Source organism: Berghia stephanieae, chromosome 11, assembly GCF_034508935.2.
Source record: "Berghia stephanieae isolate SIO BIC M18660-M18661 chromosome 11, UCSD_Bste_1.3, whole genome shotgun sequence".
Classification (NCBI taxonomy): domain Eukaryota; kingdom Metazoa; phylum Mollusca; class Gastropoda; order Nudibranchia; family Aeolidiidae; genus Berghia; species Berghia stephanieae.
This window is the reverse complement of record NC_088370.1, coordinates 2,466,804-2,494,303: the sequence shown is the minus strand read 5'-3', so window position 1 is coordinate 2,494,303 and position 27,500 is coordinate 2,466,804. Positions and strand designations below refer to the sequence as shown.

The 27,500-nt window shown below is 36.5% G+C and overlaps 1 pseudogene; it reads left to right on the top strand.

Annotated features, from left to right (window-relative positions):
* Positions 1-15,616: 15,616 nt before the first annotated feature.
* LOC144957140 (chitinase-3-like protein 1) lies at positions 15,617-26,443 on the top strand (annotated as a pseudogene).
* The last annotated feature ends 1,057 nt before the right edge of the window (positions 26,444-27,500 follow it).

Here is a 27,500-nt window from a genome sequence, read left to right as displayed (position 1 = left end):
CTCTGATAGCCGCTATGACGTCACTGTCGTGTGCTATGCTGGTGACAGAACGAATCGTCAAAAAATGTCGTGAAGAAAAAGATGATAAAACCGCAGAGTTTTCCTCTATTGTTGAATGCCACACATATTCAACACATCTGTAGGCAAATATAAATGTTTTGATATTTACATTCAAAGAGAGGAAATGTTGACTCACAACATGCTTGTGTAATTTATTTTGTGCGAGCTTATGATGCAATGCATAGCCACTGGCTTTTGGATTAGAAGGCCGAGGTTCGAAAGCAATGAGTATTACAGATTACAGACACACATTGGAATGAATGGGACTCCTTTGAAATTGTTTCAGGCCTACCTTAAAAATAGAACACAGTGCGTTCAAATAGACTCGCCTAATGAGTCAAATTATGTCAGAACCCCTATCAGCTTCATTGTGGTATACCTCAGGGCTCTGTTTTGGGACCACTCCTGTTTTTTCTCTATATTGCACCGATGACGTACATCATCCAGTCATTCTGTATTTACCACCATCTATACGCCTATGACACCCAACTATATTTCGATTTTCATCAAGGACAAGAACAGAGTGTGAAACTAAATATTGAAATTTGTTGCTTAGCAATTAAGACTTGGATGTTAGAAGATAAAATAAAAGAAATCTTGTCTCATTCTCTGATTGTGATACTTCAATACAGAATCACAGAACAAAAACCTGCCAATCTTGTTTTTATCATTTAAGAACTATTGGTTAAATTCGACATCTTCTTGATGAGAGCACTACACAAATTATTGTTCATGCTTTGGTAACCTGCAGGTATGACTACTGTAAATCATTGCTTTTCGTTGTGCCGGCCAAAATGATACTTTTGTATAATATTCAGAACAGCGCCGCATAACTGATTTTAAAAATAAAATGACCCTACAAAAGAAATTCTTCACATTCTCCATTGGTTGACAGTTGGTGAAAGAATTGCTTTTAAAATGTGTAGCATTGTTCATAAATCCTTAAATAATCAATTTCCAAGTACCTCATGAATTTATGTTAAAATCATACTCCAACACGGCTACTAAGGTCATCTGAAGACTCTCTTAATCGTCCCAAGAACCAGATTATCAATTAGTAATAAGTCTTTTTCTGTAAGTGTGAAATGCGCTCTCCCTAGATTTAAATCTAATTAGGGATAGACAGTTTTTCAAAAAACACTATGAGTTACAGAACTTTTTTCAAGAGGTTACGAATAGTTTCACTCGCAGAATACGTCTTAAATTTTATTAAAATTTGAAGTTTATTTCATTTCAGTTTTGATCTTAAGTTCAATTTCCACTGTATAACTGAACTTTTGTTGTTGTTGTTGTTGTTATTGTTGTTGGTGTAGTTGTTGTTGTTGTTCTTATAATTAATCAATTCAAATGTCTTTCGTTAGAATAAGTTACTAATGTTAGTGAGTAAAATTGGTGTAAGTATGTGTGTGTATGTTCGTGTATGGATGTAAATGTATCTGTGTGTGAGTTTGTGTTCATGTGTATGTGTTTGTTTCTTCATATGTATTCTCGAAATTGTCAAAGAATGAATGTTTGAATGACAATTAAAGCGTCACTGTGAGCACTTATGTAAAAGTTAGGCGCTATCTGAATAGCCTATTATTGCATTGTTCTTGTTTGGCTATCCCACGCATTCGTATAAAGGCGGGAACAAGGTCATTTTTTCATTTTGGTCCGACTGTATGGAACACCATTCAACAGAGTATCCGAGAATCCAAATCATTGTCTGTTATCAAGAAATACTCGAAAACATTTCTTTTTTGATGTCATGTACTTTAAATATTGTTTTGTGTTGATGTAATTTTAAGCGCCATGACCTTCATTGTGGAGGATACCGTGCGCTCTATAAGAGTCTATTATCATCATCATTATTGTCATTATTAATATTATTATTATAATTATTATTGTCATTATTATCATTATTATTATCATAATTATTATTATCATTATTATTATCATAATTATTATTATTATTATTATTATTATTATTATTATTATTATTATTATTATTATTATTATTATTATAATTATCATTATTGTATTTATAGTATTCTGGGAATTTTTCCTTAGCACTAGATTTTAAAACGTCTTTATCGTCAACCGTTGGCATTCGGTAGTCAACGATTACGGTCCCAAGTTATAACGATTGACGAACGACGTGGAAGAAAACGAAGATTGTCCTCAGAGTCTTAGGACAGATATTCTTTTTCTTCCTCGTCGTTTATCGATCGTTGTTGGTTAGGACTTAATCGTTAACTTCCTCATATAATAAAGAAGAGAGCCATTCACTGTTGTAAAATAAGGGAGATGTTTTAACTCTTAATTGAGCTTTAATTAAGCTTTTATATTGCCGAATATCCACTAAACGATATCAAAGCGTTTTACAAGGGGTCCCTGGCCAACAGCAACATTTAACATGTAGGACGATACATGACACTTGTTAGGCGATATTATTACATTTTTTTCGGACATAGTCAAAGCTTTTAACGGCCATGCACTCGTTTTACACCTGAGTACGGTGAGAGAAAGTAAGTAAAGAGTCTTTTCCAAGGACTCAACTATGCGCCGAGCGAGGCTCAAACCCAGGACCTTCCGATCCGAAAGCGAGTGCCATACCACTAGATCACATGTCGCATGTATTCAAATATTGACGGCACCCGTACTCTAGACAAGTCTTTTTTTGTGCGGCTATGTGGCCTTGTGGGGCTGCCGTTAGGTCAGCTGACGTTCCCGTTAGGTCAGCTTGGGGGTCCCGTTAGGTCAGCTGGGGTTCCCGTTAGGTCAGTTTGGGGTTCCCGTTAGGTAAGCTGGGGTTCCCGTTGGGTCAGCTGGGGTTCCCGTTAAGTCAGCTGGGGGTCCCGTTTGGTCAATTGTCAGACCACTGGCTTCCCATGCAAAGGGGCCGAGATCGATCCCGGGTGCAGCTGAGATTTTCTTTCTGACCCTCCAGTTTGTAGTGATATGAAACTACATTTAAACTCACTTATTTTGAGTCTTTGTTTACATTAGTGTGCTGTAACGGTTGACTTGGTTTCTTGGCGTTAAAATGGCTACAGCCTCATGAAACTAATGCATCCACCGGACATCTATATTTTTTGCGATCGTCTGCAGGTTTTCCAGTGGCTGTATTCCAGGACAGGCCTGCTTCCTTTAATTCTTTCTCCGTGGTCCTTCGCCAGGTTTCTTTTGGCCTTCCCCGCTTTCTATTCCCATCTGCTGCCCAGTACAAGGCTGTCTTGGGAAGTGACCATTTTTCCATTCTGGCCACATGACCCAGCCAACGCCAACTTCTTCTTTTTATTTGGCTTTCAATGCTAGTGCAGTCAGCTTTCTTTAATAAATCCACTGTTCTTATTTTTTAGGCCAAAATAAATTAAAAGTTCTTTTTAAACACTTGTTCTGAAAGGCTTGTAGTTTCTGTATTAAGCAGGATGCCATTTTCAAGCTTTCACTTCCATAAAGCAGTACACTTAAAACATTGCTCTTGTATATTTTCAGCTTTGTCTTTCTCATTATTTGCTTTGATTTCCAAAATTTGTCAGCATGCCGAAAGCCTGGTTTGCCTTTTGAATTATGTGCTTGATATCGTGTTCTGCATTTCCGTCGTCTATTATTTTGGGTCCGAGGTAGGAGAATTCTGTTACCTCTTCAATTATATGTTCATCTATCCTAATTTCACTGTCACGTTTTGGATTCACCCTAATGTACACAGTGTTATCGAAAAATTTTTTCAGTCCAATTTCCAAGGCGTTCTTGTCTAGTACGTGTAGTTTTTCTAATGCGTCTCTGTGTGTACTGGAAACTAACGCGATATCATCTGCGTAGTCTATATCTTCCAGAAAGGATGTCAGTATCAAGCGAATGCGTCTCTTCTTACCATCAATTGTATTTTTCATGAGCCAGTCTAGAGTCAGGATAAACAGAAGCGGGGAGAGTATGCAGCCTTGTTTTACACTAGTTGTTACATTAAATCTGTCTGTTAAATTGTTACCACAGATCACTTGGCATTGGTAGTTGCTGTGCATTCCTTTTATTAAATTGACTATCTTCATCATTTTACCATAATGGCGGAGTATTTTCCACAGGGAGTCTCTGTGTAAGCTGTCAAAGGCTTTTTCAAAATCGACAAAAATGGTGTAGAGGGGGCTGTTCCATTCAATGCTTTGCTCCGGGATTTGTCTCAGGGTAAATATGTGGTCACTACATGACTTCCCTTTTCTGAACCCTGCTTGCTCTTTTCTAAGAATGTTTTCAATGTGAGGTGAGATTCTTTTCAGAAGGTTTCCATTAAACATTTTGCTCGTTACAGACAGGAGTGTATTTCCACGCCAGTTAGCACAATTTCCTAGGTCTCCTTTATTGACTATTTTATGGATGATGCCTTTTTGCCAATCCTCTGGCATTTCTTCCTTTTCCCAAATGTTGGTGAACAATTTACTGAGAATTTTGGACATTTCTTGCGAGTTCGCTTTAAGCATTTCCGAACTGATTTTGTCAATACCTGGGGCCTTGCCATTTTTATGGTGTTGTATTGCCTCGTGCACCTTATGCTCAGTGATTGGACCAAGATTAACCTCTACGTCCATTTCTGCTTCTGGGATATCTGTGTAAGAAGATGGGATTGGTCTGTTCAGTAGGTTTTGCGAAATATTCGTCATGGTCTCAAGTGAGTAAAGAGCTACTCGACTATGCATAAAGATATATGTAGAATGAGGCCCCAGAATTTACTAGTTACTATAAATGAAAAACAATTAACGATTTGTTTACAATGAAATAAAAATAATGATGAAATTTAATTAAAAGAGATAAACAGTGATCGTGGTAGTTACAAATAGAGATATGAATACTTTACGTAACTTATGATAATATATCAGGTTCATAAGTTTACGTTTCCAGGCAGTTGATGGGCTTGGATGATCTATTCCTCTGATAACAGGATTGGACTCGTAAAATTCCGCTTCCAGGCAATTGGAAAGAGGTTATAGTGTAGTACAGCGGGCTTGGGTTTGATCCTTGAAGATTATACAATCAAAGTTAAAAGCTCCGGCGTCTTAATGGTGTAGATATAATATCTACAAAGTCCCAAAAGATAAAAATCTTCCAGTATATATATAGGAATAGAGCGACTGGCCGTCCGGCATAGATTGTGGAGAGAAAGTGAGTGTCGAATGTTAGACCTATCAGCTTTTATAATAAGTGGCTACGTGACAGAATGTAGAACGAAAAGTATTCACTAATTAGAAATTAATTCGAGGGAAGGCTATAAAAGGAAAGACGATCTAATATTAGAAGGTAAAGTTTATCTAAGCCTACCGAAATATAACTGGAGTGAGATGAATTCAGTTCTTAATAAAATAAAATTTAATAAGATAATTGTGAACAATCTTTACTGTGACACCCCCCACCCACGTTTAAAATATACTCTTTAACCATTATGGGAAAGATAGATTTTACAAACGGAAGTAAATTTACTATCATGATACTCTAGCATTAATCCATTGTTATGATTTGTGCTACAATTAAATTATTTATTAACTAGACATGGAAATGTTTATATTAACGTAGGTATATGAATGGGTGACAATAACAATGAAAGATTGTGATTACAAATCATTGTGATAAACAATATGATGGCAATGTGATTACAAATCATTGTGATAAACAATAATGATGGCAATGAAGCATGATTAAAGTCGATGATATGAAGGTAATTTACTAAATGAAATGAATGAAAATGTAAATGAAATATTGACATTTCAATTATTAATCATAAATGAGTGAAAATTCATAACAATAATAGATAAAGAGAAGATTTCCCAAATCATGAATGGGTATGGTATATATATCCAAACAATACTCAATGTTACATTAAGTTGGGTCATCATGTTTACAAATAAAATTATCGAAATTGTGCGTTCTGATTTGGCATAGTTTGCGAGGTAACTAACAGTATGCATGGGAGGTTAAGTTATACCCTTCTCACGTGTTTATACTAATCGAGAAAGTAGGTCGGCGTGAATATTTTCACAGCCTGGTATGTGAGAGATACTGAAAGTGTAATTTTGCAAAAATAGACTCCACCTTAGTACTCTACTATTATTCATTTTGTTATTTCTTATGTACGTGAGTGGTTTATGGTCCGTTTCGACCACAAACTCTTTTAGCAGTAGATATCTGCTGAATGTCTTTAAAGCAAAGACGATGGCTAGTCCTTCACGCTCTATTACAGAGTATCGTGATTCTCTGTCCAATAATTTTCTGCTTGCATATAAGCAAGGCATTAGAGTTCCCTCATGCTCCTGTAATAGTACACCTGCGATGCCCTTATCAGACGCGTCAGTTCTTACAACAAATTCTTTTGATATGTCGGGTAATTTAAGAATTGGTTCTGAACAGAGTAATGCCTTTAATTGGTTAAAGCTATTCTGACACACTTCTGTCCAAACAATTTTGTTCGGTGACCCATTCTTTGTCAGATTTGTTAGCGGTGTCGCGATGTGCGCGAAGTTGTAAATGTATTTCCTGTAAAAATTTAGGAGCCCAAGTACTTTGCGTACTTCTTTTTTTGTCTTAGGTGGTTGCAATTGTGCGATTTTTGTTTGTTTTTCTGTCTCGGGTGTCTGTGTCCCATGACCAACGGTATGACCGAGAAAATCAATTTTGTAAAATGCAATGCTTGTTTTTGACGGTTTTGTTGTTAAAGAATTACGTTTTAATGCTTCAAGCACTAATTCTAAGGTTGTCATGTGATCAGTCCATGAGTTTGAGAAAATACATGCGTCGTCGAAGTATGAGAGTGTAGACGGGATGTCTTTTAATAACATACGCATCATTCTTTGGAATGTCGATGCGGCTGTCGATAATCCAAATGGCATATAGTTAAATTCTAACAATCCTAATGGTGATTGAAATGCTGTGTATTTCTTACATGATTCTTTCAGTGGAATCTGCCAGTAACCTCTAGAAAGATCACATTTTGTCATGTATTTTGCTTGAGATAAGGCAGCAAATAAATTCTCTTGATTTGGTATTGGTTCTGCATCAAACACTGTTGCTTCATTTAATTTGCGAAAGTCGATACATAGCCTTATCGATCCGTCTTTCTTTTTCACTACTACTATTGGTGATGAGTATGGGCTTGAAGAATATCTAACTATTCCTGTATCTAGCATATCCTTAACTTCCTTTTCAACTTGTTCTCGTGCGTGAAATGGAATAGGATAGTTTTTCACGTTGATAGGGGTAGATGTGGTTAACTTTATGTCGTGTTCCACTAATGTTGTATGTCCGGGTGCGTCTGTAAAGACTGACTGGTACTTTTCTAATAATGACCTAATTTCTCGTTTCTGACATTCGTTTAGTTGAGGATTGATTGTGACGTCATTAATTGTACTATTTTTAGGGTTACCGTGTTGTGGGGTGTGTTGTAGTTCGACATCATCGCTGTGAGTTTCGATGATTAATCCTACATTTGCAGCTTCAACATGGTTAAATATTGGTTGTGATAATCTGTCTCTATCGAAATATTTTTTTAGCATGTTTGCATGGAATGTCTTTGTTCTGTTGTTAATTTGAATCTCGTAATTAACACCAGATCGTACTGCTAATACCTTGAATGGTCCTTTCCATGTAGCTAAAAGTTTACTCGAGTCATCGGGTAAGAGTATTAGTACTTTGTCACCAATCTCAAATTTTCTTGACTTGCTTTTGCGATCAGAGTATTCCTTGTATTTCTCTGCTTTTTTAGTGACGGATTCCTGTGCTAGCTTACATGTGTCCTCTATTCTGTCTTTCAGGTTTCTTACATATTCGTAAGCAAACATAATTTCGTTATTGTCCTCCTCATTCCCTTTACAAATGTCGGCTACTATATTGATCGGGCCGCGAGGTGATCGTCCATACATCAACTCAAATGGGGAGTAGCCTGTAGATTCTTGGGGTATTTCTCTATATGCAAATAGGATTGCTGGTAAGTATCTGTCCCAATCATCTGGTTTTTCTGCTGACACTTTTCTTAACATATTCTTTAGAGTGCCATTAAATCTTTCACAAAGACCATTTGCTTGGGGGTGGTAGGGAGTTGTGAATGAGTGTTGGATTCCCATGAGTTTCATGGTTTCATGCATCATATGTGATGTAAATTGGGGTCCATTGTCCGACAGTATCTCATTTGGTATGCCTATTCTGGTAAAAATTGTCATCAATGCTTCAGCTATGTGATCCGATGTAGTTGATTTCAATGCTATCGCTTCTGGCCACCTGGTTGCGTAATCGACTAGTGTTAGTATGTGTGTATGGTTTCTATCTGATTTTGTTAAAGGGCCTATAATGTCAATTGCAACTTTTTGAAAAACTTTTTCAATAACTGGGGTTGTCTCTAATGGCAATCTCGGTATTCTGCCTTTTGCGACTCTTCTTTGGCATGTGTCACACGATTTCACATATTCTCGGACGTCTTTAGTAATTCCAGGCCATGTGAAATTCTCGGATATTCTCTTCAATGTGGAAGAGCTCCCAAGATGTCCAGAAGTTATTGAATCGTGCGCTATTCCAAGGATTTTGTTTCTGTAAATACTCGGCGTGACCAGTTGTTTAGCTATTTTGTTTCTTTTCCTATGTAACCTGAACAGAATATCTTTTTCAATGATGTATTCAACTTTTGATTTCGTCCCTTTGTTTGCGATATTGAAATATGAAGTTAAAGTCGGGTCCTTTTTCTGTTCTTCAATGAACGTGTTCCTGTCAAATTGTTGTGGTTCTAGAGAAATAGTCATTGGCTTCTCTGTTGTCTTAGTCATCTTTCTTGTTTCTGCTAGACAAGCTGTTTCTTGGGTTAATGACCATTCTTTTACATCTGTTGGGTTGTCTTTAAGACCTTTTATATTGCCAACAATAACATCAGCGACGGGGTTGGGAAGTATACAGCATTCCACTATTCCTGTATAGTATGGGGTTTCTATGTACACGTTAGCTGTTTCAAAGGTTTCGACTGTGCCACTGAATGTGATGCATTGTACCGTTTTTCCAGTTTTGTCTTCGTCATTGATCAAAGATGCTTTTATTCCTACTGTACTGCATCCTGTGTCTCTCAATATTTTGCAATCAGTTCCATTAGCTTTGCCTTCACAAAAAAATAGCGATCCTGATTTGTGAGTTTGTGTTAAAAGTGACATACCTTTCACGCAATACACATTTATATTTTCTCCTGACATTATTCGTGTCTGATTATTTACACTGGTTTGGAGTGATGCATTTGCAGTTTCTTTCGGATATCCCACGATTTTGTAACATTTGTCTGCTGTGTGGCCTTTCATTCCACAATATTGACATTTAATTATAGGTTTGTTGGTTTTCTTATACTCAGTATTATTGTCAGTGCTATTTCTTGTTTTGTTTTGATAGGGTCGGCTATGGTCTCTATTGAACTGTTTGTTCCATGGTTTGTTACTATGATCATCTTGTTTCACTTGCGTGTTCCGAGTGATTGATCGGCTCGTTCTATTTGAGTACTGAACTTTAGGTGTACCTGGACTCTGAGCAGCGGCAGCGTAGTATGGTTCCTTCAATGTTCTGCTAAGGGGTGTCAATGGATGTGCGCTGTTAAAGTTTTCTGCGTAGATTTTTAATTTGTCCAAGTTTTCTGGCTTTCTCTCTTTAAAGAATGCGACTAAATCTGGGTTGCAAGCTTGATAGATTCGATTCTTCAGCGTGAGATAGTAAAGACCTGCGAAGTCGTCTTGTTTTACGTTTGCCAACTCAAGCCACCGATTTAGAAATTGAGTAATTCGGTTCACGAATGTATTAAAGTCTTCTCCACTTTCCGGTTTTGCAGTGTGAAACCTTTCCTGGTAACCATCTTCCGTTAATCTAAATCTTTTTAGTAGAGCGTCTTTAATTTTTCCATAGTCATCTGCATCTTCAGTTGTTAAGGTATAGAAAACTTTTAGCGGTTCTCCAGATAAGCAGTTAATCAAGGCTGTGGCCCATTTGCTTTCTGGCCAACGATAACCTTTAGCCTGAACTTCGAATCGGTGTAAGAAGGATTCTAGGCAGTCTGAGCGTTCATCGTATGTTGGCATGCGTGGAAGTTTCACGAAAAATTCATCACTATTATTATGTTTTCTTTCATGACCGGTTTTTGTTTTTTCAATTTCCAGCATCATTTGGGTCCTTTTGGTTTCTTCTTCTGCTAAAGCTATTTGTCTTTTTAGTTCCCTTTCTTGGACTCTTTCTTCTCGTTCTTCTCTACGTATTCTTTCTTCATTTTCTTCTCTACGAATTCTTTCTTCATTTTCTTCTCTACGAATTCTTTCTTCGTGTTCTTTTTCTTCTTTACGAATTCTTTCTTCATTTTCTTCTCTACGAATTCTTTCTTCGTGTTCTTTTTCTTCTTTACGAATTCTTTCTTCATTTTCTTCTCTACGAATTCTTTCTTCATGTTCTTTTTCTTCTTTACGAATTCTTTCTTCATTTTCTTCTCTACGAATTCTTTCTTCATGTTCTTTTTCTTCTTTTACTTTCTCTTCGCACCATGAAAATATTCTTTCCTGGGGTATTTCTAAGTCCTTTGCGAGACTTAAGTATCTTTTATATGCTTCCATGTTGCAATAAATTAGTTACGATGTTTTATATATATTATATTGACAGGATACTGTTACTGACTGTTTTATTTATTTACACTTACTGGAATGAACTGTTCTATTTTTAGAAATCTCTCTCTCTTATTTCAACTTATTATGTATGTTGAATTTGATGCCTTTTATCGTTATATCTTATAAAGCAATGTGTCAATACAATGCGGAGTTATTATGACTTGTGTCAATAACAATGTGTCAATCGCGTGTACTCTAAACTATGTTACAACGAAAAATGTATCACCAATGTGTGTGACTCGTCGTTAGTTTGTGTACAATTATTCGCAATGACGCTAATATACTAGAGTGTGATAACAATAATAGGATGCCAAAATAATCCCAAGTTATCTATCACTAAATATAACACGACGGCTAGTAGACTCCTTTTATTATTATTTAGTTTTTAAAGACTCACTTTTCAGAACATAATATATAAGTGGTTTTCGGTAACAGTAATATGCCAAAAATGCATTTAAAACAAATCACTATGCAAAACAAATCACGATGTCTATAGTTACTATGTGATGCCCAACTCATGTAAAAGAGAATAATGAAGGATATATTTACCAACTCAGTTCGTGGCTGGGACCTCTCTCTTGTTCAATGGTTGTTCAACAATTGTAATTAGGCATTGAAGAGTGTTTAGCAGTGATGTCTGAAATACAAAACAATAAAATATCGTAAGATTTACAATAGTTCCAAAATGTGTTCACAACACTGAGTGATTGGATGATAGGTGAATGAATCGTTATGGAATGTAAACATATTGAAAACAATTCATGAATGAGGAAAACAACAAAATGAAATGAGTGATATAATAACAAAGTGGACAAGGAATGAATGAATGAATGAAAAACTGAGTGAATAGATGAATGAATGAATGGATAATGTATGAATGAAAGAATGAAGGGAGGAATAAATGTATGAATGATTGGATAAATGAGTGAATAAACGAATGAATGGATGAATGAATGAATGAATGAATAAATGAATGAACAATGAATGAATGAATAATTTATAAATGAATAAATGAATGACGGAATGAATCAATAAAATGCTATTCAATTTGAATGAAAGAATGAATGGATAAATTGCTATTCCATTTAAATGAAGAAATGAAAAGAAAAAAAAAATCAATCCTGTAAATAGGGAGTTCAATTAAAATATGATCAAGTGGGGCAATTAAGAGTTTTACAATTTAAACTTTAAAGTTATATGAAATAGATATATGTAACTAAATAAATTCAATTCTTTATATGTGTCCCCTCCAAAATGTCATGGTCTCAAGTGAGTAAAGAGCTACTCGACTATGCATAAAGATATATGTAGAATGAGGCCCCAGAATTTACTAGTTACTATAAATGAAAAACAATTAACGATTTGTTTACAATGAAATAAAAATAATGATGAAATTTAATTAAAAGAGATAAACAGTGATCGTGGTAGTTACAAATAGAGATATGAATACTTTACGTAACTTATGATAATATATCAGGTTCATAAGTTTACGTTTCCAGGCAGTTGATGGGCTTGGATGATCTATTCCTCTGATAACAGGATTGGACTCGTAAAATTCCGCTTCCAGGCAATTGGAAAGAGGTTATAGTGTAGTACAGCGGGCTTGGGTTTGATCCTTGAAGATTATACAATCAAAGTTAAAAGCTCCGGCGTCTTAATGGTGTAGATATAATATCTACAAAGTCCCAAAAGATAAAAATCTTCCAGTATATATATAGGAATAGAGCGACTGGCCGTCCGGCATAGATTGTGGAGAGAAAGTGAGTGTCGAATGTTAGACCTATCAGCTTTTATAATAAGTGGCTACGTGACAGAATGTAGAACGAAAAGTATTCACTAATTAGAAATTAATTCGAGGGAAGGCTATAAAAGGAAAGACGATCTAATATTAGAAGGTAAAGTTTATCTAAGCCTACCGAAATATAACTGGAGTGAGATGAATTCAGTTCTTAATAAAATAAAATTTAATAAGATAATTGTGAACAATCTTTACTGTGACACCCCCACCGGGTGTCCCCTCCAAAAAATGTCATGGTCTCAAGTGAGTAAAGAGCTACTCGACTATGCATAAAGATATATGTAGAATGAGGCCCCAGAATTTACTAGTTAATATAAATGAAAAACAATTAACAATGGTAGTTACAAATAGAGATATGAATACTGTAACATTATTGTAATCTTTAATCAATAGATAGAATGCGCTTGGCCAAGGAGTTCACAACAAATAATTGTGAACAATCTTTACTGTGACAATATTCTCTCCATCTTTCAATTTTCTCCTTTTCGTCTGTGATGACACTACCATCTTGGGATTTTAATGGTTTCTCTTGACCATAACTTCTGTTTCCCGAGAGCTTTTTTTAAATTTTGTATAGCGTTTGTGTGTGTCTTGTCTTCCAGCTGCATTTTCTGCTTCAGTTGCTAAATTTTCTGCAAAATCTCTTTTGTCTTTCCTTGTGTAATTTTTCACTTCTTTATCCTTTAATGAGTATTCACTGGATAGCCTTTCTTTCAGTCGGGGGGATTTAGCGTTCAATAGATTTAGTTTGATTGATTTTCTTTGGTTAAGGAGCTCCCATGACCTTGCTGATATCCAATTCTCTGTATTGGATTTATTGTCCCCTAAGTGTTTAGTGTCACTTTCCTGCATGACGTGGTTGAAATCTTGGATTGTCATGTTTGTAAGTACTTTACAATAGATTAATGTCCTATCCGTTTCACGCTAAAGAAACCGGAATAAACTCCGACGCCGTGTGCCTAATAAGAAAGGTTAAACATAGTTTTGTGTGTTGGTTCGTTATATTTCCGGACGGCAATGGTGTGAGTTTCTTAAGCAAGGTTAAGAGTATTTCCATTGCGACAATGGGCCCATAACAATTTGAGTTATCTGACCTGCAAATATGTATGCATCGCATAGGACCCCTTGTAAAGAGCTTTGAATACATTTATCGAGCATTGCGCTACATCAAAGCCATAACTCAAGAATGTTCTAATCTTAACATAACATAACATATGGTATATGGCAAAATGGGATAAAATCCATTGAATGCCCTTAATATTGATAGTAATGCCATAAATCTAAAGATAGTATGCAGATGACGTCACTCAGGCATTTGTTATTGTTTTTGCCATCCGCATTTGTGAGTTGTTCTCACTAAACTGTATTAACAAGACTATAAAAGTTCATGGTTACACAGAGTTTGTGTGTTGGTCCGTTATACTTCCGGATGGCAGTGTTGTGAACTCCTTGGCCAAGCGCATTCTATCTATTGATTAAAGATTACAATAATGTTACACTGGTAAAGATAGTATTTCAACTTAAATGTACTCATGTAAATGTGGTGTACAAACATATACCTTTAACCGTGACATGCAAAGCAAACACACACACACACACACACACACACGCGCGCGCGCGCGCGCGCATATAGATGATAGCCATAATAATATAACAATGCATAATATATACATACAAGACTGAAAGCCCTGTCAACAGTAGTGCAAAAAAGTATTATTCGTCATATACAAATCTCCCATAATATAATTCCCTGTCAACTAACTAATCTTCTTACAGAGAGATTCCGGGGGAAAACATAACAATGGACCTGGTGTGTTTTCTTTAGACCTTGGTCAAGACTTAATCGAAGGAACGAAATTGACGTCACGTTTTGGTCCGTTATATTTCCGGATGGCAATGTTGTGAGCTTCTAAGCCAGGCGCATACTATCTATACTCTGTGCAGCCAATCTTCTTGAAAAATTGTGTGAGGGAACAACTCGGAGAGGGATGAAGGGGAGTGATGTGGCCGAGCGGTTAAGGCATTGTATTAGGACCCAGAATGTTCTGGGTTCGAGACCCGCTTTAGGCATTTTCGTTTTTGTTTTCCTTCGGAAATATTATTATATAACCCCTGATTAATGTGGCTCAGCGGGAAGTTGCCTTAATTAAACACGAATATCAAGCAATATTGAGCGTGGTCAATGTCCTAATGGGTGACAGTAATAGTGGAGAATTCTGCTCCCAGCGTTTTGTCCTTGGGTTATATACTTTACACACAATAAATCAATCGACTTTGATGTGAAGGATCGTTTACATGCACACTTTCAAGGAGTTTGGAACTGGAAGAGTAGAAAGTGTAACATCACGAATGTTCTGCCCTCCTATAGGCAGACCTGTCTAGTACTACGAAAAATTCCTAGAAATACGAATTTTTGGCTCCAGCTACAGAGCTGTATAGGTCTCTTTGACTCAATAAATTTGGTGGAGAGGAAAGTTTAGCTTCTTAGAACTCATATTCAGAACTGTGGGGCATTTTTGGGCCATGCTGAGAGCAAATTGTGAATTTTAAAGCGATTTAACCCTCTCCTGACCAACTATAGGAAAATCGTCACATTCGTTACGATACAACCAACATTCGTATTATTCAAATTTCTCATGTAAAATTTAAATAAAATGAACAGTGTGTTGTAGAGCATATCTTGCTCACGACTTTATTTATCGCAAAAACTTACTGCTATTGTGTTTGAGTGATAAAAAAATATATTTTTGAATTAGTTTGGTGTGAAGTTTTGGGAAAAATCCTGAAAATGGCTGGTAGGGAGAGAGTTAAAGTGATTTTTTTTCCTTTTTTCCCCTTGGATACTACGAATATTTTTTTATTTCAAGTTGGCAGCTCTGCTATAGATGACTATTCGAGCCATTTATCGATGGTTGACACTTAAGCTTCTTTTCACACTGCCCATTGGTTTTTTATTTCCTGGTCCCAACACTGAGTAAACAAAACATTTTTATTCGCCAACCTTTCTCGTTTTGCACAGTTGGTTGTGGTATAGCGGAAAGCGTGGGATTTTTTACTTTTATTATCCATACAAACCATAAAGTAGTTATTAGAATATGTTATGATAATGTTGTAGAAGATAAAAAAGATGAATTTATCAACAGAATTATGGTTGTGTGTTTTAACGTGTTTTCTGTGTCAAGGTATTGTAAAATTGATTATGTGCTTTTTATAACGTGAGTTTCTTTATGGGATAGACAAGAACTGATATTCTTTCCATTAAAACATTTTTTTCTATTTTCTATCAATAAATAAATAAATGAATACATAAGTCATTTAATTAGTTATTTATTTGTCTCGTAAAGTAAATTATCTATTCAGTCATGTCATTATTATCATCAATATCATCATCATCATTAACATCATCATCTTCAACATCATCGTCATTATCATTATCAGTGTTAGTATTTATTCCGTCATTTATGTTATCATCATCATCATCATCATCATCATCATCATCATCATCATCATCATCATCATCATCATCTACATCATAATCACTATCTGTTTAAGCATTAGTAGTTGTTGTAGTAGCAGTAGCAATAATAGTAGAAACTGTCCTGTTATCATTGTAAGTAGTAGTAGAAGAAAAAGTCGTAATAGTAGTAGTAGTAGTAGTAGCAGTAGTAGTAGTAGTAGTAGTAGTAGTAGTAGTAGTAGTAGTAGTAGTAGTAGTAGTAGTAGTAGTAGTAGTAGTTCTATCATTGTTACTTATCCATATCAGAGCTATATCCTATCCCAATAGCATGTTAAAATTAATTTTACAAATATGCCGACAACATGTGCCCATGCAGAAAACATATTGGAATAATAAATCAATATATAAAGAAATCATAAACTACAGGGAATAATAAATCAATATATAAAGAAATCATAAACTACAGGGAATAATAAATCAATATATAAAGAAATCATAAACTACAGGGAATAATAAATCATTTTACTTTGAACGTAAGTAAGTTAAGAGTTGTTAAATAATTTTCGGGGCGCTGAAAACAAAAAAAATGTTACTCAGAAGCTTAGATTAATTTTTTAAAAACGATTTTTATTACAACTTAATCTTATACTGGGCTTCTCGATAGTGCAGTTGGTAGAGCACTTTCTTCGCACGCAAAGGGACCAACATCGATCCGGGTGCAGTCAAGACTTTTTCTGACCGCCCCCCCCCCCTCCCATCTGTCTACCCAGCAGTGAATGACTAGCTGAGTGTGTTCGATTTGGCGGAAAGCACTTTGCCATAGACTAGTGTCATATCCAAAGGATAACAAACAAACGCTTTTGTCCGGAATAAAAACTCCAGCTCTATGGGCCCAATGGCTCCAATGGACTAGTTTTTTTAAAAATCTTATATTTCTACTCGTATATCCGTTTTAAAAATGTTATATTTTTCCTCAGACACCCTGAGCTACATACGTGCTTGCTTCTTCACCAACTGGTCCCAGTTCAAGCCCGTCCCCTTCAATATCAACCCCAGACAATTCCCATCCAGACTTTGTACCCATATCGTGTTTGCCTTCGCTGACGTACGTGGGACAAACATAGGCACCACGGAGTACAACGACGTGCGCCTGTATGCAAGACTCAATCGCCTAAGACGGTCCAACCCAACCATACAACTCTTGGTAGCAGTAGGAGGTTGGGCTGCGGGTGGGGCTGGATTCAGTAGACTCGTATCAAATCAAACCAACATGGAACAGTTCTCTGACAATTTGGTGGTTTATCTTCGACAATATTCTTTCGACGGTGCTACTGTAGACTGGCAGTACCCGACGGTTGACGACAGGGGAGGTAATGCCCGAGACAGATCTCGATTCACTGGACTCTTGGTAAACATTCGAGGCACTTTTGAGGCTGAGGCCAGACTCCAAAATAGAACGCGGCTTTCCCTGTCTGCGACCATGGAAGCTAACGTCACAGAGGCGAGGGGTTTCTATGAAACGAGAAGAGTTGGAAATTTCCTGGATTGGGTATTTCTTTCTGCTTACTACTTCTACGGCTCTTGGGATACCAGCACGGGAGCGCAGCACCATTCGGCCCTCTTTCCTGATATCGATGATTTTGTCCAAGGGTGGTTACAGGACGAGTTTCCGTCTAGAAAAATGGTTTTAGGGATTTCCGGATTCGGTAGAAATTTTACGCTTGAGTCCGAACCTTCTGGAAACGGTCAAGGTCAGTCTGTGGTCTTTGAGAATGTGTCTGGTGAGTCCTCTGGAGATAACGATTTGATGGAATACTGGGAAGTGTGTAGTAATATTGCAAACAATGGTTGGAGGAGGATATGGTTGGAGAATCAAAGCGTCCCCATAGCATACGGGAATACGAGTTTTGGATGGCAGTGGGTTGGATACGACGATCGAAGAAGTTTAAGAGAAAAGGCCAAATTCATTCGTCAGAACAAGCTGGCAGGCGTCATGTTTTGGTCTCTTGATCGTGACGACTTCAGGAACATTTGCGGTGGAGGTTAGTGGCCTTTGTTGAGAACCCTCGCACGAGAGTTTGTAGATGATATCAAACCCCTAGTTAAGACCACAACAGAATGGCCATCGAGTTTGGAAACTGAGGGAAAAAGGATCACCACTACAACCAACAGCACAGATCCATCACCAACCTTCAATAACCTACACACAACGTCAGTCAGTTCAAAAGAAAATCCACCGAATAATTTGTCGACAGATTTGAAAACTGACGAGACAACAATAACAACACCAGCTGAAAACTCAACATTCCCAACATCAACAACAACAAAAACAACAACACCAGCTGAAAACTCAACATTCCCAACATCAACATCAACAACAACAACAACACCAGCTGAAAACTCAAAAATTCTAACAGCACCACCAACAACAACGACAACAACAACAACTACTACGATGCCTGGCTCTGGTCTTAACACTTCAGAGGGATCCTTGACCTCATCATCCGGCATATTCCAAGGTTTTGGGTTTTCTACTGAACCTCTAAAGATTACAACCTCCAAATCAGACGACGCCACGTTTAGAACTAACGATAAACAAACAGGCGCCGCAAATTCCACGCAAAAACAATGCCGGGTCTCCAAAGACAGAGGAAAACCGGGTCACAAGCATTCCTTCTATGTTTTCTGTGTCTCTGGGTTCTTAGCCATTGAATGTAACTGCTTGGCTGCTTTTTCAACAGATGCATGACTGTCTGTGACAATGAAGAGAATTTTACGTCATGTCCGTCTGTTTATTGATACCTGGTGTCGAGATCGATCTATAAAATGCAAGATGCACTTTGTGCATCACTTTCTCTAATAAATCTTATGTAAGCGTACTTATTTTAATGCCATGCGTTTAACCAGCCAGATATCACGTACCAATACACAAATTATGTGAAAACTTGAACGCTTAAAATCTGATTGGTAGAATTTAGTGAGTACTAATCATTAAAATGGCTGTTATACAATCAATTACAAAGAGCTGAGTGACCTCAATTTCGTTCCATCTATATCATGCACGTAAGGGCGCCGCCATTACTCAATGACTCAATTTGTCACCCACCGTATCAATTCGGTTTTATGTTGGGATCAACGTGCGAAACGTTGCAGGTCTGATAACCTAAACGCAAATATGGGCTTGTCTTAACACTGTCGTAATGTAGAATATTTTGTGTTGGTATGAGAGTAGTTCCATTACAGCAATGAGCCCAGAACAATTTGGGTTATCAGACCTGCAAATACGTACATGCCAATCGGGATGGATAGGACATCAAAAATATGAAGAGCCGGAGTTTATCCCGGTTTTTATAGCATGAAACAATCAATAGCAATTACTTGCTATCCTTTGATTAGGACGCTAGTCTATTGCAAAGTACTTTCCGCCAGACATATCAGACCCAGCTACCCAATCAGTGCTGGTTGGACAGGGGGGGGGGTCACAAAAAATCTCGACTGCAACGTGCCACCCCCCCCCCCCCCCCAAAAAATCAAGATCACACAACATAACTTGGTTAAACTTGGACAGAGATGAATGTACGAGATGAAAGTCGGTTTGGACGAATTCAATCCCTCGAGATTATGACCACTCCTGTAAAGACTGATTGCCTAAATAAGCTCAGAAGACACCAGCAAAGCATCATCTTTCAACTAAGAAAACAACACATACCGCTCAACAACCATTTAAGCAAAATTACAAAAGACACATCGCCTTCCTGCCCCCTATGTCAACACCCCAATGAAACAGTAACACATCACTTGCTTGAATGTCAACCTCTTGAAGACCTGAGATGCACATTCTTCCCACCAAATCCAAGCATCAGTAACACATTTTATAGTCACCTGGAATAACTACAAAAGACGTCTAACTTCTACGTCATGGCACAAGACCGAAGGGCGAAAGTTCAGGTGGTCGCTGGTTCGGATACGTAAGTAAGTAAGTAATCCCTCAAGAGGGCAGGGACATCCACTCCTCAAAACTGGGGGAGAAATTGCCAGGCTTCTTCTCCACCAGCAAGAAGAGGCATTGGGTGGCAGGGAATCGGCTTCGGTCGAGAGGTAGACTGATTTTTCCGGATGGTTTTTTTTTTTCTTGTATTTTTTGTTGTTGCTTTGTCTGGTACCTTTCATTCATACACACGTGTTCAGATCTTTATCTTACACTGGTGCCTGCTCCCTAATTTCTTTAATCTAATAATTAATTTATACACCGCACATGCTAGTCAAGTGTGCTGGGAGGTGAAGGACAGGGTGACGAACCGTGCTAGTCAAGTGTGCTGGAAGGTGAAGGACAGGGTGACGAACCGTGCTAGTCAAGTGTGCTGGGAGGTGAAGGACAGGGTGACGAACCGTGCTAGTCAAGTGTGCTGGGAGGTGAAGGACAGGGTGACGAACCGTGCTAGTCAAGTGTGTTGGGAGGTGAAGGACAGGGTGACGAACCGTTCTAGTTCAAGTGTCTGTGAGTGAACGACAGGTGACGAACCGTGCAGTCAAGTTCTGGGAAGTAAGACAGGGACGAACGTTTCCGGAGCGTCTGTAAACGATATCGTTTGTTAACGTAAAGGAAAGATAAAAAAGAAAAGATATATAAATAATAATAATAATAATAATAATAATAATAATAATAAAATAATAATAATAATAATAATAATAATAATAATAATAATAATATAATAATAAAATAATAATAATAATAATAATAATAATAAATAATAATAATAATAATAATAAAATAATAATAATAATAATAATAATAATATAATAATAATAATAATAATAATAATAATAATAATAATAATAATAATAATAATAATAATAATAATAATAATAATATAATATAATAATAATAATAATAATAATAATAATAATAATATAATAATAATAATAAAATAATAATAATAATAATAATAATAATAATAATAAATATAATAATAATAATAATAATAATAAATAATAATAATAATAATAATAATAATAATAATAATAATAATTAATAATAATAATAATAATAATAATAATAATAATAATAATAATAATAACAATAATGATAGTAATAATAATATATCTATATTGTTCTCAAAATTGTGGCAATTTGTCATTTGGTAACACATTTATAACAATACAATATATTGACATAGATACACACACATATGCACACCAGTAACATCGTAGTCATCGTCACCACCAGCGGCCTCAACAACATCATCATCATCATCATCATCATCATCATCATCATCATCATCATCATCATCATCATCATCATCATCCTCATCATCATCATCATCATCACCATCATCATCATCATCATCATAACAACACTCTTCCTAATATCTCTGTTACAATCCTTCATTTTCACCATCCCCCTACAACACCATCATCGAATCATTCTATTTGGTGATTTAATTGAAATAAATGCACATTATGGGATGTTAGCGCAATCCAGATACGAGCGTCTCAAGTATTCAATAAACATTACATTATAGTAGCTAATAGCATTCCAATAATATTTGCTTCATGTTGTATCAGGGGAGATAAACCGTCTAATCATTTGTCCACAACGTTTTAAAAAACGCAAAGAGACGGCACGTCCGACAGTAGATGAAAACTCAACATTTTCTACATCAACTACAATAACAAAAACAACAATAATAACAACAATAACAACAATAATAACAACAACAACAGCAACTTGGCCGTTTAGTACAATATTTAGCACAGCATTTAGTACAATAACCACTAAACTTGCTCAAAGAGCTTTACAAGGGTTCCCTTGATAATAATATCACTTCACATCAGATGAATACTCAACATTTTCTACATCAACCACAACAACAATAACTGCAATAACAACAACAACAACAACTTGGCCGTTAATTTAGTACAATATCCACTAAACGTGCTCTTTAAATAACACTTGACACGCAGGACGAGACATGACGCCTGTTAGGTGATATTATTTCAATTTTCAGTTAAAGAAACCGCTGATAATAAACAGGTACTAATTTTACACCTGAGTACGGTGAGTGAATGAGTAAAGAATCTTTTCCAAGGACTCATATTTTCGCCGCTCAGAGCAAGACTCGAACCCAAGACCCTCCAACCCAAATGCGAGAGTCCTACTACTAGGCCACATATCCCGCACAATAATTTAATTTGTCGACAACTTTGAAAACTCAAGAAACATCTCAGACACCAGCTGAAAAAAAAGTTACCTGCCAGGTACTCATTTGACACCTCATTACGGTGAGAGAATGTGATTAAATAGCTTTTTCCAAGGACTCAACTATGCGCCGCGCGAGACTCGAACCCAGGACCTTCAGATCCGAAAGCGAGTGTCATACCACTAGACCACATAGCCGCATAATGTTGACGTGGGATAGCTCTGTAGTTTAAACCTGCAATTTTGTTGTCATGATTTGATCTAAAGTAGTCCTTCAGAGCCATAGGGTCCATGGAGCAGGAGTTTATCCCGGTTTTTAACAAGCTTGAAACGGACAATATCAATTGCTTATTATCCTTTTGATAGGACGCTAATCCATCGCAAAGTTCTTCCGGCCAAAATCTAACGGACACAGCAACACTGCTGGGTGGAAAGGAGAAGGGCGGGGGGGGGGTGTGAAGATCTTGGTCCCTTTGGTTGTGAGCGAGTGCTTTACCAACTGAGCTATCGGGACCCCATGTGACCTAATAGCTTGATTTATTTTTTTAAAAAACAGCAAAAAAAATAATAAAAAAAATAAAAGAACAAACAGTCGGTTTAATGCCAGCCTCGTTAAAAGGTTAGCCTTTATTGATACAATCATTGATAGGGAACGAATATTATTATTATATTTAAAATGGCGTTTGGTTACAATTTGTTCGGTCTGCAGTTTCAACCGTTTTGTCATTATAATTTGATAAAAGAGCTTGAATTATTCATTTTTTAGACAACCAAGACGGTTTAATACCACTGGTCATAAATCATTTGATCCACAATTTCAACCATTGCCAATGTCTCATTATTTGATCTAAGAGGTTTAATTCTATTTATTTTAAAACCCAGACGATCTAAGGCCACCATTGTTATAATGATTGACGTCTGTCTATACAATCCCACATCGGAAGCAATTAGTAGTAGAATGCCGGCTGGATAGAAATCGTTAGATCTCTGGTGTTAACCGTTGCCATTTTTTCACTGTTTGTTCTAAGAGCTTGATGAATGAAAAAAAAAACCCAAAGAATTGAATGTCAATATCGTCAAAAACTCTAATGTTTAATAATAGAGAACGGTAGGGGCTGCCTGAAGCATGTGATCGTGAAAATATTAACGAAAGAGTAAAAATGGAGGGGCTTCGTATTGGAACGATACACACAATGGACGTTTCGGGTACAAATCCTTCGTCAGCACAACAATACACAAATTAAAGTGGAAAACAAACAAATAAAATGAAATAAAATGCAAATTAACGTCTGTGCACAGTCCGTACACAGACGTTATTTTGCATTTTATTTGTTTTCCACGTTTATTTGTGTATTGTTGTGGTGACGAAGGGTTTGTACCGGAAACGTCCTTTGTCTGTATTGTTCCCATATGAAGCCTCTCTATTTTCGTTTAAACGTTTAATAATACAATCTTAGATTGGAAGTAAATTAATATTATTAAAATGACAATTGATCAAAATTTGTTTGGTGTGTAGTTTAAACAATTGTGATTTTTGTCATTATGTGATCTTTCTAACTTTCTAAAACCGCGATTTAATCCTATTGTCGGATAAAACCAGATTCCGTCATTCAAAGGTTAACGTATAATTATACAAATTTAATTATACGTGATCAAATACTATTAGAATTGCATTGCTGTAGGACGTGATAATATTTTCTTTCAAAACTTCCGGTTTGTTTGGGTTTTTGTTTGTTTTTATTTTGTTTGTTTTTGTTGTTGTTGTTGTTGTTCTTTTCGCTTTTGCTTTGGGTGGGGATAGGAGGAGAGCGTCACTTAGCACTAATTTTCAATGTGTAGTGGCTCATAGCAGGGTAATCGTGATCATAATAATTCCTGTCACAAAAGAACAGACAGCATTGTCAATCACAACAGAGATTAGATAGAACACATCACTAGGTGTTGACTGGAACACAGAGATAAGGTATGTAGTTACGATACATTTGAACAGTTCTATTAAAACGGTATTTAACTCTCTCCCTACCGATGAATTTCAAGATTTTCCCAATATGGCAGGCTTACCCAGCAGAAAAATTGATATTTTAAACTCAAACAAGCTCTCTGCAAAACAGCTTTTATTACAAAGATCATTCTTCAAATTTTGTGAAGTACAAAATAAATTTGAATAAGAAAAAATGTATATTGTTGTTTCATAACAAATGTGATGATTTTGCTGTCGGTGGTAAGGAGAGAGATAAAGTAAAAGGTTTACAACCAAAACTAAAAGAAGACTGAACATATTATGTTATATATCATTTCCAGTAAAGCTAACTTTAAATCAGTTTTATTTTCGTATCTGGATCAACTAGACATCACACCTTATTGATATGACAAGTCACAAATATAAAATTGATGTTTGTGGTTTGACATATAAAAGTAGTGAATTCGTGAGATGAGATATCACTGCAGGTCTGGGATGAACGTGTATGGGGAATGCACATTGGATGGGAAATGAATGTGGTAGGGAATTTACATTGGATGGGAAATGAACGTGTAAGGGGAATTCACATTTGATGGGGAATGAACGTGATAGGGAATTCATATTGGATGGGAAATGAACGTGGGAGGGAATTCACATTGGATGGGAAATGAACGTGGTTGGGAATTCACATTGGATGGGAAATGAACGTGGTTGGGAATTCACATTGGATGGGAAATGAACGTGGTTGGGAATTCACATTGGATGGGAAATGAACGTGGGAGGGAATTCACATTGGATGGGAAATGAACGTGGTAGGGAATTCACATTGGATGGGAAATGAACGTGGTTGGGAATTCACATCGGATGGGAAATGAACGTGTATGGGGAATTCACATTGAATGGGAAATGAACGTGTAAGAGGATCTCACATTGGATGGGAAATGAACGTGGTAGGGAATTCAGATTGGGTGGGAAATAAACGTGGTAGGGAATTCACATTGGATGGGTAATGAACGTGTATGGGGAATTCATATTGGATGGGAAATGAACGTGGTAGGGAATTCAGATTGGATGGGAAATAAACGTGGTAGGGAATTCACATTGGATGGGTAATGAACGTGTATGGGGAATTCATATTGGATGGGAAATGAACGTGTAAGGGGAATTCACATTGGATGGGAAATGAACGCAGGTACGTATTTAATTACAGAAAGTTGATTGAGTCAGAGTAATTTTATTTTGAAATGACATTTTCTTTTTGATTATCTAGTCACGTGTTTAAGAAAACCTTATTCCATGTTGAATGATAATGTTTTTGTCTATTTTTAGTAACAATAAGATCAAGTTTGTTATCCATAATGTCATTAAAATAAGAAAAATGATAGCAGTAACAACAACTAGAATAACGATAATGATAAGACAATAATAACATTGCTGCTGCTGCTGCTGCTGCTGCTGCTACTGCTGCTGCTGCTGCTGCTGATGATGATGATGATGATGATGATGATGATGATGATGATGATGATGATCATGATGATAATAATAATAATAATAATTGTTATTATTATTATTATTATTATTATTATTATTATTATTATTATTATTATTATTATTATTATTATTATTATTATTATTATTATTATTATTATTATTATTATTATTATTATTATTATTATTATCACTATTATTATCAATAAGGAAGATAAGTGTTTTTCATTTGAAATGTAACACCACTCTTCTGGAGGACTGGATTACTTGAGTTAATGATTTTCTTATTTCAGAGTAATCGCATCTTATTCTCTAGTCTAAATAAATGTTGGTCGTCAGTAAAGAGCATCCATCCTCTCTCTTTTACGTCCTGTCCGAATCTGCATATATATCCTGCTAATGAAATAACTATGCTATCTTTATGTTGTAACCAATTCATTATTAGTAGTACTAAGGACTGGTTACGTACACAATCCCAACTATGGGAATCAAAAGAGTAGAGGCTTTGATTTCAGCAAGAGATGAAGTAGGAAAGTGCCAGAAGACAATAGAGACTAAAAAAACTTTCGAGGTGGTGATGGGGGTTTGAACCCGCGATCCTACTAGTAAGATAACTCCGCCTGGCCGGGGAGAGCGTGACTCTACCGTATGAGCTATGCACGATCCACTCATACGGTAAAGTCACGCTCCCCCCGGTCATGCGGAGTTGTCGTACCAGTAAGGTCGTGGGTTCAAACCCCCATCACCGTCGCGAAAATGTTTTAATTCTCTATTGTCTCCTGGCATTATCCTACTCTCTTCATCTCTTTTAGTTATCAACATAGGTGCCTGCTCCACTCACTTTTTCTGAATTAATGGTTTGGTGTCACGAATTTTCTTCCCATAATGAGTTCTAACCTCAATCAGATTCTGTATTGAGACCAACCGCCAGGCGCTGAAAAGGAACTTTGGAATAAAATAAAATGGTCAGACATAGCAAGCGGAAGTAGTTTCCAGTTTGAAACAAACAAATAGTCACTCCCAATAGTCAGATACGCATTCACACCTGAGTCGGGTAGAGGTAATGTGTGAAGAAATTTATATGCCGTCTATCTTGATTTTAAGTAATGTATTATGTTTTTATTGTTTTTGGAGTTGGCTAACGAAGAGTTTTGATTCCGAAACGTTCCGTGTTTTATATTGTGTTCTTTTTTTTTTAAACTGTTTTATTTACTTTTGTTTATCACTTTTTACAGTCCACAGCTTAAAGCAGTGACTTCTTCAAAACCATCTGTATATTATTAGAAGCCCGAATAACACAGTGGAAGCGGCAGAATGGATCTCATCGTTAGATACGTGGCTTTCATTTATCAACTGATGTCTTCAAATTCGGCCATGTCTGCATCGGGACGTTTAACGAGTCATCTAACACAACACGATGAACTCATCCTTCAACACCTCGCGTTCTGTAAAGTTGAAAGAGTTGTTGAGATTAGTGATCAGAACTCTATCTCATCTCATAACGAGATTCTTCGAAAGAAACTTCTAAAATACGCAATGTCCTCTTCCATACCCATCCGCCATTTTCAACTTTTCACCAATGCGTCAATCAGAAATGACGTCACTGAAGTGATACTTCAAGACGAACTGAATCACAAAGAACGACGCTATCCTACAGTGTACTTCCTGTTCACATCACGTGCTGGAAAAGTCTTGAATGACCTTGAAAACGGATTCGTGGAATATACCAAACACAGAGGCTCAATGTTTCCACATCGATCCAAATTTCTCATTTTCCAGACGTCCTGTTCTCAAAAATCTGAAATTGTTGGACAGTTGAAATATTGTATATTGGACAATGTAGCTCTGATATCGTATCATTGTCATAGTGAGAAAAGAAACCGTCCCAAAATAAAATCGAAACAATG